Here is a 16981-nt window from a genome sequence, read left to right as displayed (position 1 = left end):
TTAGCTTAGCTTTATGTCTTTGTATTGTGGAAAGACACCACACAACGCAGGGAGGACATACAGTCTTCCCACATACAGAGCAAGGCAGGATTTGAACCAACAACCCAGGAGAGGTGAGGTGATACCATGCTGAACACATGCAGTATTTCCCCAAACCCACATTAAGCATTTACATTTACTAAACTCAGCACTCTCGGTTATGACTTTATTGCAAACATTATACAACGAGCTAAATCTATCCAGTCAATGACATCGGCTCGGATTCTGCCCTCTGTAACAAAGGGGATTTCTTTGAATAAAGCTGAGCTTGTTTCTCCAGCCTGGTGCCCTCAATGAGAATATGGACCAGAAGCATTTATTGTGTTTTCATATGTTCTATGCTGAAATGAGCCTTTGCATCCACCCATATAATAAAACCAAATGCTATCTCACTGGAACTCAGTGGGTGTCCTTAGAAACAACAAGACAAATGTGAATTGTGTCAAAACTCATTGAAAAAGATGCCTGTAGTTCATTTGCACTGGGTCTTTCGAATAGCATGGCCCTTTGTGCTTGTCTTAGAAGTTCAGAACTGCTTCGTATGAACAGAGGGACTTCTCTCTAAGCTCACTTAGCACCAAAGAAATAAACTTCACTGATAGCTTTTCAGAACAGTCTGCTCCGATCTCACTCGTGTGCTAGTGTGCTATCAAACGCTATCAAGTTGGGGCATTACCTTGTTTCGGACAAGAGTGTCAGCTAAATGAAGTAAATGTAGATGCTACAGTCTAAATAAGTGAAGGAGAAGATGTAAATTTTAAAATGAGGTTGTCTTTACATAACCTTTTAATGGATGGTATTTTTTGAGCAAAAAGACTCCAGGTTAAGTATCAGGAGGTAATTTCTGGTTCCTTATGTGTATATTAGATTCTGTAGATTTATTATGCAGAAACGGTCAAAGGAATAAACATTTCCTTCTGAGGAAAGTGGTAAAAAACATGACAATAATTTATTTTTAAAGACTGTTCTGGTCCTAAATTTCTTCCTGCTCCTTTTCTCCCATCCAGCATGGTTTTGTTTCGCATCCTGAAACACCATAGGGGGGGGGGGGGACACTGACTACGAGAATTCCGTACCCTGACGCTGTCGTGGCACCTCCTGTAACGTCAGAGCTCTCCTTTATTCCCAGCTGCCATGACTTGGGTCCCCTCCTGACAGCATGCAAAGACGCTCCGATTGAGAGAGGGAGAAAAAAAATAAAAGGTGGAATTTTCGAGTAGGAGGGAGGTTTTGATACGTCTTTTACCTGAGTGAAGGCTGCTTGAAAAGTAGTGATGAGCCAGCTATCAGCAGGAACCAGCAGCCCACACCGCGGTGGGGAATGACTGCCCCTCTTTAGTGCACCCTTTGTCCTGTGCTTTGCCCCCTTTTGCCGATTGCGCTTAGCCTGTGCATTTTCCACTGGCTTGAGACTGGGGCACTTCTCTGAGTGCCTTTTTCGCTGTCTGTATGGGGGTGCCCACATAAACACCCACTCAGGAGCTGCCGAAAAAGGAAGAGGGAATGCCGGCGTGTCTTTGAAGCGACACTGCCGCACAAAAGGAACCCCTCGGTGAGCTAATGTGCTTGACAAATATTTCTTTCTTTAAACTACACATGTAAGGCTATCAGGCTGCTCTCTGTCCATCTAGTGCTGTCAGGTGACCCGCCCCCTCATGGCCATTCCTGCTGCTGGGGAAGGGGGGGGGGGGGGGGGCTCGCTGTCACCTCCTCGACGTCTTCTCTTTCAGCTGTGCTCATGCTTTTCCTGTTTGCTCATCACAGCGCTGTGTCATTAACCTCCATCGCTTCTTTTGTTCATATGCTCACGCAAAGTTTTTTTCCCCCCCAGTTTTACTCAATGTTCCTTTTTTTTTTTTTTTTTTTTTTTTTTTTTGCGGCGTCGTGGTCAAACATTTAAATACTTCCTCTGGCCAAAAAGTGAGAAGGACAGTGATGTATTTAATGACTCTCTTTATAAGGAAATCGTTGCATGTGAAAATAAAAAACAAAACGAAAAGCGTCGAGATGCTGCGGCCCAGATGGTCATCGACTTCGGCTTTTGCCACCTGTTGTTGGCGCCAGTATTCGGGGCCCATAATTTCAGCCCTGGCCCCCCAGCAGACAGTTATTAATGACCGCTGTGAACTTTATTTTACCAGCAGGGCAGAGATAACAAAGCACTACATAACAATTTTTAAAAAGCCAGCATCCCCAAGGCCCAGTGTCAAGACTTTTCTTTTCTTCTGGAACATTCTTTCGTTTGGGGTAAGACAAACGCTGGAAGCAGTGGGAGGTGTCTGTGTCCAGGGCCGCCTGACCATGTCGTCTTGGCATCGCCGGGGGGCAGGGAGCACGGTCCACTAAATCCCGACCGTGATTTTTTTCTACTTTGTACGTCTGACGACAGCCAGGAGTAAGAATATAATGATATTCTTACCGATGTTCTCATCACAGCAGAGTCTCTTTGACATCAAACACGTCGAGTCTTAATAACATAATAGGAGACGGGCAATTATTTGTCCACACTGATGAAATAATGATCAGTGTTAAGTTTGTTAAGTGATGCTTGCACTGATTTGTGGAGAAGATTTGACAGAGGATGTGTACAATCAGGTCAGCTGTGGTTTTCCTGAAGATTGACCGACATGATCAATTAACATGCAAATTACCTCGGGAAGGAGCTCTTTTAGAAACACACACAGACATCTCCCCTCGCCTGTGGTAGTTTTCTCTGCTCCTGCCAAGACGATGATACATCCAGACTCGCTAAAACCCGATACGCTCCTGTCATAGTCCGGGATGCCACACAGTGAGGCCGCGTCTGACTCACCTGGAGCCACTCTGCCCTCGCTGCCTCACTGCCTCGCCGACTCGCTGCCTCACTGCCTCGCCGCCTCACTGCCTCGCCGACTCGCTGCCTCACTGCCTCGCTGCCTCACTGCCTCGCCTCCTCGCTGCCTCACTGCCTCGCTGCCTCACTGCCTCGCCTCCTCGCTGCCTCACTGCCTCGCTGCCTCACTGCCTCGCCTCCTCGCTGCCTCACTGCCTCGCTGCCTCACTGCCTCGCCTCCTCGCTGCCTCACTGCCTCGCCTCCTCGCTGCCTCACTGCCTCGCTGCCTCACTGCCTCGCCTCCTCGCTGCCTCACTGCCTCGCTGCCTCACTGCCTCGCCGCCTCACTGCCTCGCCGCCTCACTGCCTCGCTGCCTCACTGCCTCGCCTCCTCGCTGCCTCACTGCCTCGCTGCCTCACTGCCTCGCCGCCTCACTGCCTCGCCTCCTCGCTGCCTCACTGCCTCGCTGCCTCACTGCCTCGCTGCCTCACTGCCTCGCCGCCTCACAGTCTCGTTGCCTCTGGCGCGTTCTTGCACCTGATCGCGTCGGCAGCCGACTCTGTTTGTTGTGGAAGAAACCATTAAATGGCTCGCAATTCAGAGAAAGTGACTTTCGCAGGTTTCACTCCATTTGTCATCGTTTGCCCCCGTTTGATACATCAAAGCGCAGGTTCTGCCACTTTCATTTAAAATGAGGGATTCCAGAATTAAAGCAAAACTTCAAACCAGATTAAAATGGAATTTAAAGCCAGTCAAACTGTTTCATTGGATTCTCGAATTCCACCTTTTTATTAGTCAATAAAATAAGCCGTATGTATTAAACATCATTCAAATGAAGTTAATGTCTTTATAAATGACCGTTCTTTATTGCAGTTGTAATGGAAACATATCATATAAAGCTAGAGGTATTATTGCTCTCATTTCTCTCCTGCCTGGCATAATAATAACAGAAGGAAGAATTATAAAGCTCTGCTTAGAATCCGGAATCTCGAATCTCCATCTGTCTTATTTGTATCAGTTAGCTACCAAAGTGAACGCCCTTCTGTTTTATTTAATCTGTCACTCATTCTTTTTTTTCTCTTCTTCTTTTTTTGTTGGGGAGCATGCGGCCATCGTCCTGCAGAGGATGCGTGATAGAGAGCTTTCATACTGGAAGGGCCTTGTTGGTAAGCGGCTTGAGAGAGGGGTTTTTCAACTTAGTGCCTGAGAGTCAGGCGTGGACCACAAAATACAAAGTGAACGTAACCCTGCGGCAGAATCACCAGGTCAACGCATGAAAAGACGTTGTTTTTACAGGTAAATGAAGAAAGCTTAACAACACCAGCATACAGACGGTCCCCAGGTTACGACGGTCTGTATTACGACATATCGCGTTTATGTTGGGTAAATGTGTTAATGATTTTGCTCAACTGTAGGCTAATGTAAGTGTTTTAAGCAGGGTTAAGTTAGGCTAGGCTATGATGTTTGTTAGGTTAGGTGTACTATTAAATTAAATTAAAATGCATTTTTGCCGTACGATATTTTCGGCATTACGACAGGTTTATCGGAACATAACCCCATCGTAACCTGAGGAGAGGCTGAGTACCATTTTTTCTTGATGCATATATCAATCAAATTAATGTTTGATATCATCCTTTTGTACTGATTACAAAAGCCACATTTACAGGGGGCTAATATCGGATCCCCCTCAATGAGCATAAACGCTTTGAAGAAAGCCAGAGACAGTACAATGGTAAATTTAACAGTATAAGTCTTTCTAGGAGTTATGGTCTTTAAAAAAAAAAAGGACCATTCAGCAGTTATATTTGAGTTTTTCACCCAATGCGGCAGGCTGAAGGAAGCCAGTGTCTCCTGTCAGAGGAAGGACAGTTTGACCTCCCAGACACTCTCGCTTGAAAGATCTCATACCTTTGTCTTCCTCTATGAAACGGTGCATTGTCAGGGCAAGTGCTCCTTTTGATGTGTCGCACTACAAAGGCGATTGTGATACAGTAGTTTTCTTGTCCTACTTTGCAACTGGATGTGCGCGACGTGTGACGTCGTCCGGCGTTTCAAGTTATTCTGTGTCACAGGCGGACTGGCGGACTGGCGGACTGGCGGACTGCCTGGTTAATCCCGAATGTAAGCAGGAAGAGCGGCGTACGATGATGATGGCTTACATGACTTAAATACCACTCTTTTAATTATCTCTCTATAACTATGCTTTATGTATCACAACACAACCCTGTACAGCACTTTAGGACAACTCTGTTGTGAAAGGCGCTATATAAAGAATAAATGTATTGTATTGTATTGTATTAAGTCCTTATTAAAGAGGACAGCTATGGCTTTAAGGTAATGTCATTTTTAGCTTAGTAAATTACTCAAACATCTCACATCTGAAGTCATAGACATTATGGGAATGAGAATTATTACGGAAAGTATTTTTACCACCTGCCTTAACCACATATGAGATGTTTTCAGGTAATAGAACATTCTCCTTGGGGTGGATATGCTTGCCTGTTGAACTGCAAAATCACAGTTGGAACAGAAAAGTCACATGACAGAGGGCTGCCTGCCAGAGCTGATCCAGGATCAGTTTACAATTGCCCATGCCTAACCGGAGCTTGTAAAAGTGGTTATGGGGTCAAGTCTCCCCACCAGTTCTGGCAGATGCATGGAGCCCGTTCCCTACACGCCATCCCCCCCCCCCCCCGCCCAGGTAGCTCCCCCTGCTTTTGCTGTGCTTCCTGCCCTGTTACTCATTCAGCAGTCAAAACGCCTTTTTTTATCTAAGGGCAGGGCGCCCTCTCAACAGAATATATGAGGAAATTGGGTCTTCATCTACCCCATCTTGCTCTCTATGAGACACACAGACCCATATACGGGTGAGAGCAAGCTTGGGGGGGTCACAGCGCAGAGACCACCAGCATGCAGTGCCCCTAGAGCTGGGGGTGGGGGGTAAGGGTCTCGCTGAGGGACCCAGCAGCGGGATTGCTCAGCTGGTCCTGGGGTCCAAACCGGCCACCTTCTGATCACGGACAGAGATTCCCAACCCACTGAGTCACACAGGACTCCCTACTAAGGGTTAATAAAGGTCACATCCCATACAGTCATCTGAAGAAATGATCTCACAATCTCACTGGGGTTATTCCTGAACATTTGCTCTAAATGAATGATTCTCAAAATACATTCCAATGCTTACCAGACGTAATGAAGAGAAAATGTATATTTATCTCAATTAGTGTATAACAGGATGTAAAACAATGTACTGCAATTGTGACTCAACTATTGTGTGTAAGGACGTCATGTGCATAGTGTCCAACAAGTACACATCTCAAAGTTTGATCGGTCCAAAGTTAACGCATGCGTGTGCGCTCACGTGGAACACACACATCTGTGCATGTGACTGCACCCGGAGTATCCCAAGCTGCACATTTCTTACGCATCATTATAGCAGCTTGCGGAAAACCAGTTCATCATCCGCTCGTGAACATTTTAACGTTAATAATCTCCACTTGTGTGGAAATAAGGATCATCAGTAGTTAGTGTATTAATAATGTTTGCTGTTCCGCAAATCCTGAGGCTGGGTTTGATAAAACACTCAATGTCACTTATGTGACAATAAAAACACATGTAACTAATTAGCTTGTCTGGGTCTCCCTGTAGATATTTAGGCCAATCAAAGCTATAGGAAGTAAAGGGTACAGAGAGGACTCATCTCTGGACCAGGTGTCCTTAATCTTTTCCCTCAAGCCAATTGCACTTTCCATAATTTTGTACAGTGTAGATTTTTTTTATCAGCAAATGTTTTTTGTCTTTTTTATCAGAATTACAAGACAGTAGCAAGTTAAATTGTGTTGGTAATGCAGTGATGTTTTAGATTTTCAGCACTGAAATAGGGATTCATAGCTATTAGCAAAAATATTTTCGAATGTTGCGTCGGGAAGCAGACGGCTTCTGGAAACACGTCATAAATTCTGTTTTATTCTGATGATTATTATTGCGGTCTAATCGCTTTTTTAATGTGCATGTCGCCAAAAAGGGCAGAATGACAAGAGGAAGTCTGCTCGGAGTGCACTAAACTTCAAAGAGAGGAAACTCATCCCTCTACTGGAAAGCTCACAGCGCACAGCAAGCACCATCTCAAAAAAATCCCATCTGTGAAAAGCTCTCAGACTGAACGCCAAACAGCAAGCCACTCATACCGGGAACTGGGTCGAGAGAGGGGATTTTCCTCGCTCACCCACGGCCCTTTTCACTGCTCTGTTTGTCCAGCTACACGACATTCTGAGTGCGTTCATCCTCTGGCTGCACCGGATCCTTTGGGGGAGGCAAGTAGCTGCAGCGGCCTCACGCTGCCCTGCCCCCCCCCCCCCTTTCCACCATGCACACTCTCCATTTCCCCCTAGACATTTTTTAGCCCTACAGAAATCTGACAGTTAAGATCAACGCTACGTTCAGTCTCTGCGTCGCGGCACAAGCCGACGTAAACTGCCTGCACCGGACGTGCCTCGCATCACCATAAGATGACCTCCGACAGCCTGTATTCATACAACAACCGCTGACCTTTGACCTCTGAACCGGGCCACGCTAACTTTGCAGTATGACCGCGGCAATCCTCCCAAGAAACATTAGTTGAGAATAAAAGCAAGTTCACTTTTAATAATGCCCCTGATTATCGTATCCGCAGCACAGGCGCACACAAATATCTTGTATGATTTCATTATATCCCTGGTAATGATGCTTGTGAGCTCGCGTTTCTTCTGAATAAAATTGATTGGAAACAATATCTGCCCTAAAGTCTGGCTAATGGTGTTACAGATGGGTAGGAGTAAATGAGGGGGATTTCAGCCACCAAAGTCTTTTATTTAGTTTCAGTCGAGTGGGAGGAAAAGACATTACGAGGTCCAATTAAAAAAAGAAAGTCACTAATGTTTTTACATCAGAGTAGGAGTAAATTAGACGGAGTGCAGCACAGGCCGCTAATATCACTTTAATTGAATGCCATTCACTTGCTCTCGCACTGGCTAACACCTGGAGCATCTGGACAGTGAGCAGTAACGGCAGGAGATACAGTGTCAGGGCTGCGGAAGACGACAACTGCGAAGCGTTAGAGTTAAGTAACTGTCAGCACACCGCAGTGCCCAACAATGAAATGTGTCCTCTGCATTTAACCCATATGGGGAATCATGACATAGCAGGGGGCAGCCAATTCAGTGCCTGGGGAGCAGTGCTTGGGGTGGCGCTTAGCTGGTCAGGGATTTGAACTAGCAACCTTTGCAATCACAGGTACACTTCCCTAACAATTAGGCCACCACGACCACAAGAGAGGTGCCTCAAACCCACAACCTGAGGGTCTCAGCCTCTGAGTCACGCGCTTACGTGTCTCTTGAAACATCTTACCTGGGGAATATTTTTGTGGTACAAGGAAATGAGGGACTTATATTCAACACCAGAGGTGGAAAGTTCAGGTCCAGAACAGATTCAGATCAAGATTTTGTTTCATCCAGCTGAGTACTCTCTGACTGTGACTCTTTATACTCAACAGGCTGGTTGAATCAAATTCTTGGTCTGGATTTGTACTTCCTGAACTTGAACTTCCCACCTCTGGTGAACCCTATCCACCTACCCAACAGACGACCGCACCAGCAGGCGGCTCTTATTGCTCCACCAGTAGACACAAACCCCCACAATAAACTTTGATTTCTTAAATCCGGAAATGTTTTCCTTACATTTCATTTATTGAGTAGATGCTTTTGTCCAATTTTTAGGATATCGAAGCGTCCAAATCGCATGTGTTTTGACTCAAACACTAAGCTGGAATATTCAGCAGAACCCAGAGGCACCCAGAGAAGAACATGCAAGTAAAGTTCAAATTTTTTTGCAATAATAAATGATTAAAATTCTCACATATGAACGGCGGTTTAACCATCAGCAGCAAACCTGCACAATAACCAAATGCTGCTGGTTTTCGTTCGTCAGGGAAGATGCTGTAGGTGTTGAGAGCGAGTGTTTTACAGGCACTGAAGGGGTGTCGCTCCGCTGCAGCTCCGTTAGCCAATCACGCCGTCACAAACGAATATGCAAATGAGCTCACATCTGCACCCCGAAAACAATGCGTCGTTCATTGCGTTTTCAGCTGTGGGAGTGGAGAGATGGTTTTCTTGGTGGTTAGTTTTAATTGGTGAGTAGTGGAACACTGAGCGTCCGAAATATCACCAATCTCAGCACACGGACTCCTGTTATTTAATTACACATGTTAATACTTTAGCTGGAACCTTCTGAATCTCCACCCTTCACAGGTGTCCTCATGTAAAACGTACAAAGATTTGTACAGCGGCACATGCTCATGTTCTGCTGTTTTCGATGACTCGGGTTTGGGGTAAATAGTAGAGACTGTCCCTATATCCGCCTTTGAAATAAAAGTTGTAAAATACTTTGTAAAGAGTATTAGTGGAGCCCCCACTTGGGGGCCACCTTGCTGTGTCATCGGCTGCGCTTTTCCTGTAACGTCTGAAAACTCTCAGTCTCTGAAACCCTATTCGGAGTTTACCGTGGCGATGTGAAACCTCTCATCTCCTCGCCTGGATGATCTGCTGGCCTAAGACAGTAAACACATTTAGTACAGCTGAAGAAAGGTATTATCTGTGTATTTCAGAGGCAAAGCCAGCCAGGATTATTAATCCGTCTTAATGATCCTAGGTATCAGATGGATGTGCAAATATTTTCATATTTGTTGTTGCCTGTTTAAGGCGTCGCCGTCTCTGCCGAAGATGACGACCCTTATTGATGTTGCAATAGCCAAGATGACAGTAATCTCATTTCAGTTCAATTCAATTACCACTGTTAAACATTAATCCAGACTGACACTATTTTCCCCTTCAGACAGTTTGGGCTTTACGGAATGAGTTCGATTTCACCAGCACTGCTGTCAGAATGGTCTGCACACATCGATTCGGGATTTTCAGCGCTGCGCACGGCTGTTAGGGTTTTTATAGCTTATGTGGGACCTGAAATCAGGCCAGACACAGGCACAAGCTACAAGAAAGACCACAGGAATCCATTGTGAACAAGTCTAACACTAAGGAGGTGGGAGAGAATAAAACACATTTGTAAACAAGCATAAATTAAGGAGGAAGGGGCGAAGCCTGTGCTTATAGGTAAATTCCACCCGAAATGTGGAATTTACACAAAAAGTCTAGTCCCTAAGCAGCAGTCAGTGGTGTAACTCAGAGCTGTAATGTCAGAGATATACGGCAAAACTGATATTATTCTCTTTAATATGAAGCAGAGCTCACGAAGATCACAGTTCACGGAATGAAGATCCCAGTCATTAGGTGAATTCAGCAGAAATATCTAGAATCGCATTTTGCTTGTTGTCACGGTCAAGGTGACTGAAAAAAAAAAACATTTAAAAACCAAAATTTGCTCAATAAACGAAGCTCTGGAAAAAATGAAGAGACCGCAGCACAATTTTCAGTTTCACCGATTTCTCAATAAATGGGTGTGTGTCTGTGAATAATGAACAAATAAAGAAACAAAGAAAGATACAGCACTGTGCACTTAAAAGAGGATGTTTAGCACTATTTATCTGGGTAGCAAGTGCACATTTTCTTAGAACAAAAAAATATAATTTAACATAAGAACATATGAAACTTATGAGTAACACAATAAAAACTAGTAAAAATGTCTTCTGTTCTCCAAAAAGTTACTGATATCTACTTGGGTAGCTAGATGAACACCACTTCAGTTCCCAAACTTCTCCTCAGTGGCACCCGAACCATTCTATGTATTTATTAAATTTCACCACCAGCTCGCATAATTAATTAGCTAAAAAAGTGAACGAGATGTTGAATAGATATATGAGGTGGGCTAGAGGTCAGGTCAAAAATTACACAGGTGTGTTGTATGGTTGCTGGAAATAACAGGGTTATTTTAGCAGAGGGTTTGAAATGGCTGAGCTGACACACTTTGCTAGGCATAACAGCATAGTTTTACACGAACATGACAGTTATTTAAACATAATTTGTTTTGGCTGCCTAAGACTTTTGCACAGTACTGTATATACATGGGATTTTGAGCCTGGAAACAACCTACCGTGTAGCCGTCTGCTAACAGAACCTGGATTAAACCAGGATTTAAAATTGCAGATTTAAGAATAGAAAAAGGGAGTGGTCTCTCAATTTTTTTCCAGAGCTGTATGTGCTTATTTGTTTTTGATTGCAATAGCTTGGGGACAAACTTTGTGTTTAGCACTTTGTTACACCATTTGACTGTCGCACCATTTGACTCTCACATGACCCGGACATGACAAACTTCCAACTGAACGATTTCCTCCGAGCTAAATCTCTCGTCGCAGTTAGTGGTCGATTTCCGGGGGAAACTCTATATCTTTTCTTTTTTTTGCCGGAGCACTGAGCAAACAAAATCAATATTCCTGGTGAATAATGAGCAATGGCTCAGCGCCTGGTGTCTCCTTCTTCTGAGGGACGACCGTAGGTCTCCCTGTCATAACCAACTCTTCCATTTCTCTTTGTCTATCTTCTTGCCATTTTGAACACATCGACGGCCATTGTGACTGTCTAGTGCGACAGGTGCTTAATTCCATTTACATCCATATTTTTGTTTCCTACTGGATCATTTTCCACATGTGGCTGCTAGTCTGCTAAACCAAGCATATGACTTTAGGATTAATGAGAGAAAAAGTCAGAATTTTCTCCCTGTGGCCTCCTTGTAATGAACACGGACTCCCAGTCTGCAGATAAACTGTTTTAGCCACAGCTAATTATCCGGCTCTCTGGCGGACGGGGAAGATGACAGTTTGAAATGCTGAAAGTGCTTTCCTTGTCATCGTTTCGGAGCGGCAGTTCTGTCACTATCCAAACAGAAAAAGGGCCGAAGTTGTTATCTCGGGCAGAAAGCAGCGTCAGGTTCTGACAGGCTGATTAGGGTCTATTTTCCTAGGCCCTACTTGTAGACACTCGCCGTTCCATTTTCGCGGCCTGGTTTCCTCTCTCGCCCTTCAGTGGCTACCATTACCATTACATTTCAGCCGTTGGTGCCGGATACTGTACATAAACCCCTCCATTGAGCTGGAGCGGCACATTAAACCACATGAGTAGAAAAATGGTTGGTGATAAGTGTGTGGCTACATGTAGCTTGGTCACCTGGAAACTCTGAGTGAACGCGTGGCACTGAGCAGAGCAGGGTGGGGGCGTGAAGCCCCTAGGGGCCGCTTGTGGCTTAGTGGGTTAGAATAGCGTGCCAGTGATCAGGAGGTTGCTGGTTCAAATCCCACACTCAGCAGAGTGTTGTCACCTTTGGGGTCTTAATCCAGAAGGGCTCCAGGGATTGAATATAAATTAATTGTATGTCACTTAAGGTAGCTAGATAGTGGAAACAGGTTAATGAAATCCTTCAAAGGTGACTCATTGCCCCATTTTCCCCCCCCAGAAAGATCTCCCTTTGGTGGCTTTTTACCCCCACAGTCCCTCGACACAATGGCGCCATGGGGGCACCGCAACTCGGCAATGGGAGCCGGTTTGAAACTTCCTGCCCAGGCAGTGCGGGGATGGCAGGGTAGGGCCGGAGTCGTGGCAGGGTTGAAGATTAGCCAGGGGAATCTGGGCCGGGACAGCAGGACGCCTTGTTGGGCCGTCAAGCGCTCCTCCGTCATGATCAGTCAGGCCTGCCCAGCTCCGTCTCCAGCTGCCCCCGTGCCTCAGGGAGGAAGACGGGGCACCATGGGAGTTAATTGGACAAGGTGCGCTACAACTAAGTACATGCGTGGCTAAGTGGAGCGCTGTCTCGCATGTGACTGATGGGCATGAGCCCTTAGCACTCCAGTGCCGCAATTGCGACGTCAGTTCCTGGCCCGGATTGAACATTAACGCGCGGACTTTGCAGAGAGAGGGCCACAACATCCTGGAGCATGCGGAGACAGCCCGAAAAGGAAGCGTCTGCACAGAGACGGCCCGCTCCACCGCCATCAATCTTCTGCTCTTTGTTTTAGCGAACACAACAAGATGGCGAGGCCTTCAAGCGAAAATTGCCCTGTCTGTACTTCTCACTGTAAAAAGGGTGCATTGAGACGCAGTGGGAAGGAGCAGTAGGTGACATTAGTGGGAAATCAGCTGCCATCTTCAAGTCAATCAGGAATTTGGGAAGTGTCCATTGTCAGCATTTTGACTATTATTATTATTATTATTATTATGATCACATCACTTTTTCTCCAAAAAATTACATTTACTTAAATAATAAACAAAATACAGTACTGGGCAAAAGTCTTAGGCAACCAAAGGAAATTCTGTTTAAATTATGATGGTGTAAAACTTAGATTTTATGTCTGTCAGCTTAGCCATCTAAAAAACTCTCACTAAAAAACTTAAGTCATTGAAGTGTTTCTAGTAATGATCTGATACACCCATGTATGTGTTGACTTGAATTAAAGTTGACTCAAATTTGTTGACTTAAAGTTCATTAATTAACTTCAGCCGGTGGTGAAATTTAATGAATACATGGAGAGGAGAGGTTTGGTGAAGTGGTGTTCATCTAGCCATCCAACAAGATATCAGTAAGTTGTTTGGGAATTGAAGAAATTCTTGTTAGTTTTTATTGTGCTACTCTTAATTTGCAGATAAAAGAACGTTTTCTTTGACTGCCTATGACTATGGCACAGTACTGAATGTGTGTTAATCTGTGTGTTAATCTGTGGTAAACCAATATGAGCTTTAATTCATAAGAACATAAGAAATTTACAAATGAGGGGAAGTCATTCAGCCCCTCATCCTCGTTTGGGGGAAACTGAACTAATAGTTCAGAGGTGTTCAAATCTTATCTAACTCTGATTTAAAGGAACCCAGGGTTTTAGCTTGCACTACACTAACAGGAAGACTATTCCATGCTTTAACTACACGCTGTGTAAAGAAGTGCTTCCTCAAATCCATTTTAAAATGTTCTCCCGTTAATTTCCACTTATGGCCACGAGTTCTAGCATTTAAACTAATATAAAAGTACCCATTTGGCTGAACAGCATCCTGACCTGTTAGAATCTTATATACCTGGATCATATCTCAACTTAGTCTCCTTTACTTGAGGCTTAACAGATTCAACTCAGCTAACCTCTCCTCATAAGACATTTCTCTAAGACCAGGAATCATTCTTGTAGCCCTACGTTGCACCTTTTCCAAAGCAGCGGTATCCTTTTTAAGGTATGGTGACCAAACGTACACACAGTATTCTAGGTGGGGTCTTACCAAGGAATTATATAATCGTAGCACCACTTCCCTTGTCTTAATCTCCACACACCTAGAGATGTAACCCAACATCCTATTGGCCTTTTTTATTGCTTCCTCCCACCAGCGAGAGTGGGACATGGAAGCATCAACATACACACCGAGGTCTTTCTCATAATCAGCTACCTTTATTTCAGTGGAACCCATAAAATATCTGTACTTTATATTTCTGCTCCCTGCATGGATAACCTTACATTTGTCTATGTTAAATTTCATCTGCCAGGTATCAGCCCAGTCGCTAATTAAATCAAGATCCCGTTATTGCCTCTGTGCTGCTAGATCAGTATCTGCTACACCACCCACCTTGATGTCGTCTGCAAATTTAGCCAGTTTACTGTACGTATTGGGGTCAATATCATTATTGCTGGACATGGTTCAAAAAGAACAGTACAACCTATTCAATAATACCTCACATCACCTCACATCACATCACCTCACATCACCTCACATCACGTCACCTCACTTCCATAATATGGCTCATAAGACAAATTATTTGGGCTCAGTACGAGGGCATAGTGGTTACCATTATACCAACACGCACGCAGCAAACTGACTCTCTTCCAGGGAAGTTTCTAGCCTCACGCAGGACTTTCAAGCTGACTGAATCATCTGACCTTTTCCTTACCTACAGTACGGCGGAGCGGAGTTTAAGCGAGGCCTGTGAGTTCACACGAGGGGCAGACAAACAGCAGCTTCTGCCACTCGGCTGACATGCGGCGTGATCGATACGCGAAAGCGGGTCACTGGAAAAGGGAGGGAAAAGCCGGAAACTCCGCTGTGGGCCTTTGGGCTCCGCGCCGCGGTAATTTCAGGCTCTGTGTGGGGCCCCTGCCCCGCCCTTTCCTGCGCTGCTCTTCACTTCCTTGATGGCATTAGATAACATATGTGATAATGTAAGCTGCCCTTTTCGCCGGCTTGCCGCGGTATGCTAAGTGACTCACCGCACAAAATGACACACTCACGGCCCGCATTAATGCTCTGGTGAGTGCTGCCGTTCTTGTCTGGTCATACGAACAAAAAAGTACAAGGAGTTTTATTTTCCCCCAGTGGACGTTCGCTCTAATTAACTCTGCCTGGGGTTGGGGGGGGGGGGGGGGGGGGGGGGCGGGTGGATTCTTTGAGCATCAGATGCATGTGCAAATGGATCCCTGATTAAAGCCATTTTGGAGGATGGCCATCAGAGGTCTGCGTCTATCGATATGGGCTGCAAAGACCACAAAAGGACCGCCGCGGCGATGACATCAGACGGCAAACAGACGTCGCACCGCCGCAATCGCAGCTACATTGGCCGGATGTTTTTCTTGTTAGTAATAATGGATTAAAATGTTGTTTAGCGGAAGGTTCCACATTATGGTCATTAATAGCACAGGTATGGGCTCGGCCTGGAACGTTCAGGGCTTCGGTGAGCTTGAGCAATGAAGTTTGGGACAATGCGGTTTGTTCATCAAAGTCCTGACAGAAGCACAGGAGAACCAGACTGAGATATCAAACCAGTGACCGCAGCACTTAATTGGTCGAGTGTCACGGTCTATTTTAGCTGTTTTTCACCTTAGAGGCAGGAAATGAAGTAATACATATCAAATATTGCAACAACCGAGACACGGGTTCAGCATCCCAGATTTTAGACTGTTCTGAACAGCCCCCTTTTGCTTTGATGACAGCGTTGCAGTCTCTTTGGCATTCTTTGAACCAGCATCCATTCCTAGCCACCTGAGATGCTTCTCCGACATTCCGGAAGGAGTTTCCACCCAAAACCATCTCTATGGGATTTACATCAGGGAGACTGTGAGGGCCTGTCACCTGTCACAGCACTCCAAGCTCGTTCACAAGACAAGCATTTAGTGAGCATTTCCAAAAAAAAAAAAAAAGACCATACAATTAGCTCAAGAAAGTTCACCATACCTTTGTTTTCATGCGGCACTAAGTTTTTGTGCTAAACTGCAATCGTCTCTGGCAGAGTATCGTAATTCTCGCTGAAACTTTACCTTCGTGTGCGCACTGAGGACGCACGGCACCCTGCAGGTTATGAGCAAGGAAAATGGAGCAACCATAAACACAGTGTCCCTCCCCCAACCATCCCCACCCCCACCCGTGTTTAATTAAAGGCACAGGGTCATTAGAGGTTTGTGAATTAGGTAACTGTACCCCGAATTAAAACGAACACAAGCCGGCAAACCTGGAAACTTACTCATTTACCAATAAACTTTCAGAGTTATTAGGTCCATTAAAGAATGGAATTGTCAAAGCAATAACATTTTATAAAATTACGCAAAACGGGAGGAATATTCTTCCTCGCTAACGAGCCGCTCATCTGAGAATTCCCTTAATGGGGCTGAGCCTGGGTGCCATTACCCACAACGCACCGGGCTCCTCCGTGCGGGAAATAAGGCGAGCTTGATATAATTGTCAGCTATGACTCCTGCTATTGTGCTCCGTGATTCATCTCCCTCGGAATTAGTCGGGACACCTCAGAGCTTCCCGTCTATCATATCCGTAAACTCCATTGAATTCCCTGGAAAATAATAAATTGCAGATTCATTTGTAACTGTCAGACGGCAGACTTTTAGCCTCTCTTTGCGTTGGGGAGGGGGGCGCAAGCTGGGCTAACGTATAAGCGGTTGGTCCTGAGTTACTGTACCTGCATGTCTGAAGACCTTGTTATTGTACTTAAGGTGTAGAATCAGCGTGTCCCCCCGCCCCCCCGACAAGCAGCCCCCCCGCTGGCAGCTCTGCTAAACTGCCCTCCATTCTGTCTGCCTTTTTCTCTTGTTAATGACAGGACTCTAAACCGTCAGGTCTTCCCCGGGGTCATCCATCTTCCTCGGACATCCACCCACCCGCGCAGGGCCGAA

The sequence above is a fragment of the Brienomyrus brachyistius genome, chromosome 20 (genome assembly GCF_023856365.1).
Source record: "Brienomyrus brachyistius isolate T26 chromosome 20, BBRACH_0.4, whole genome shotgun sequence".
Lineage (NCBI taxonomy): Eukaryota > Metazoa > Chordata > Actinopteri > Osteoglossiformes > Mormyridae > Brienomyrus > Brienomyrus brachyistius.
Note: the sequence above shows the minus strand (reverse complement) of the source record.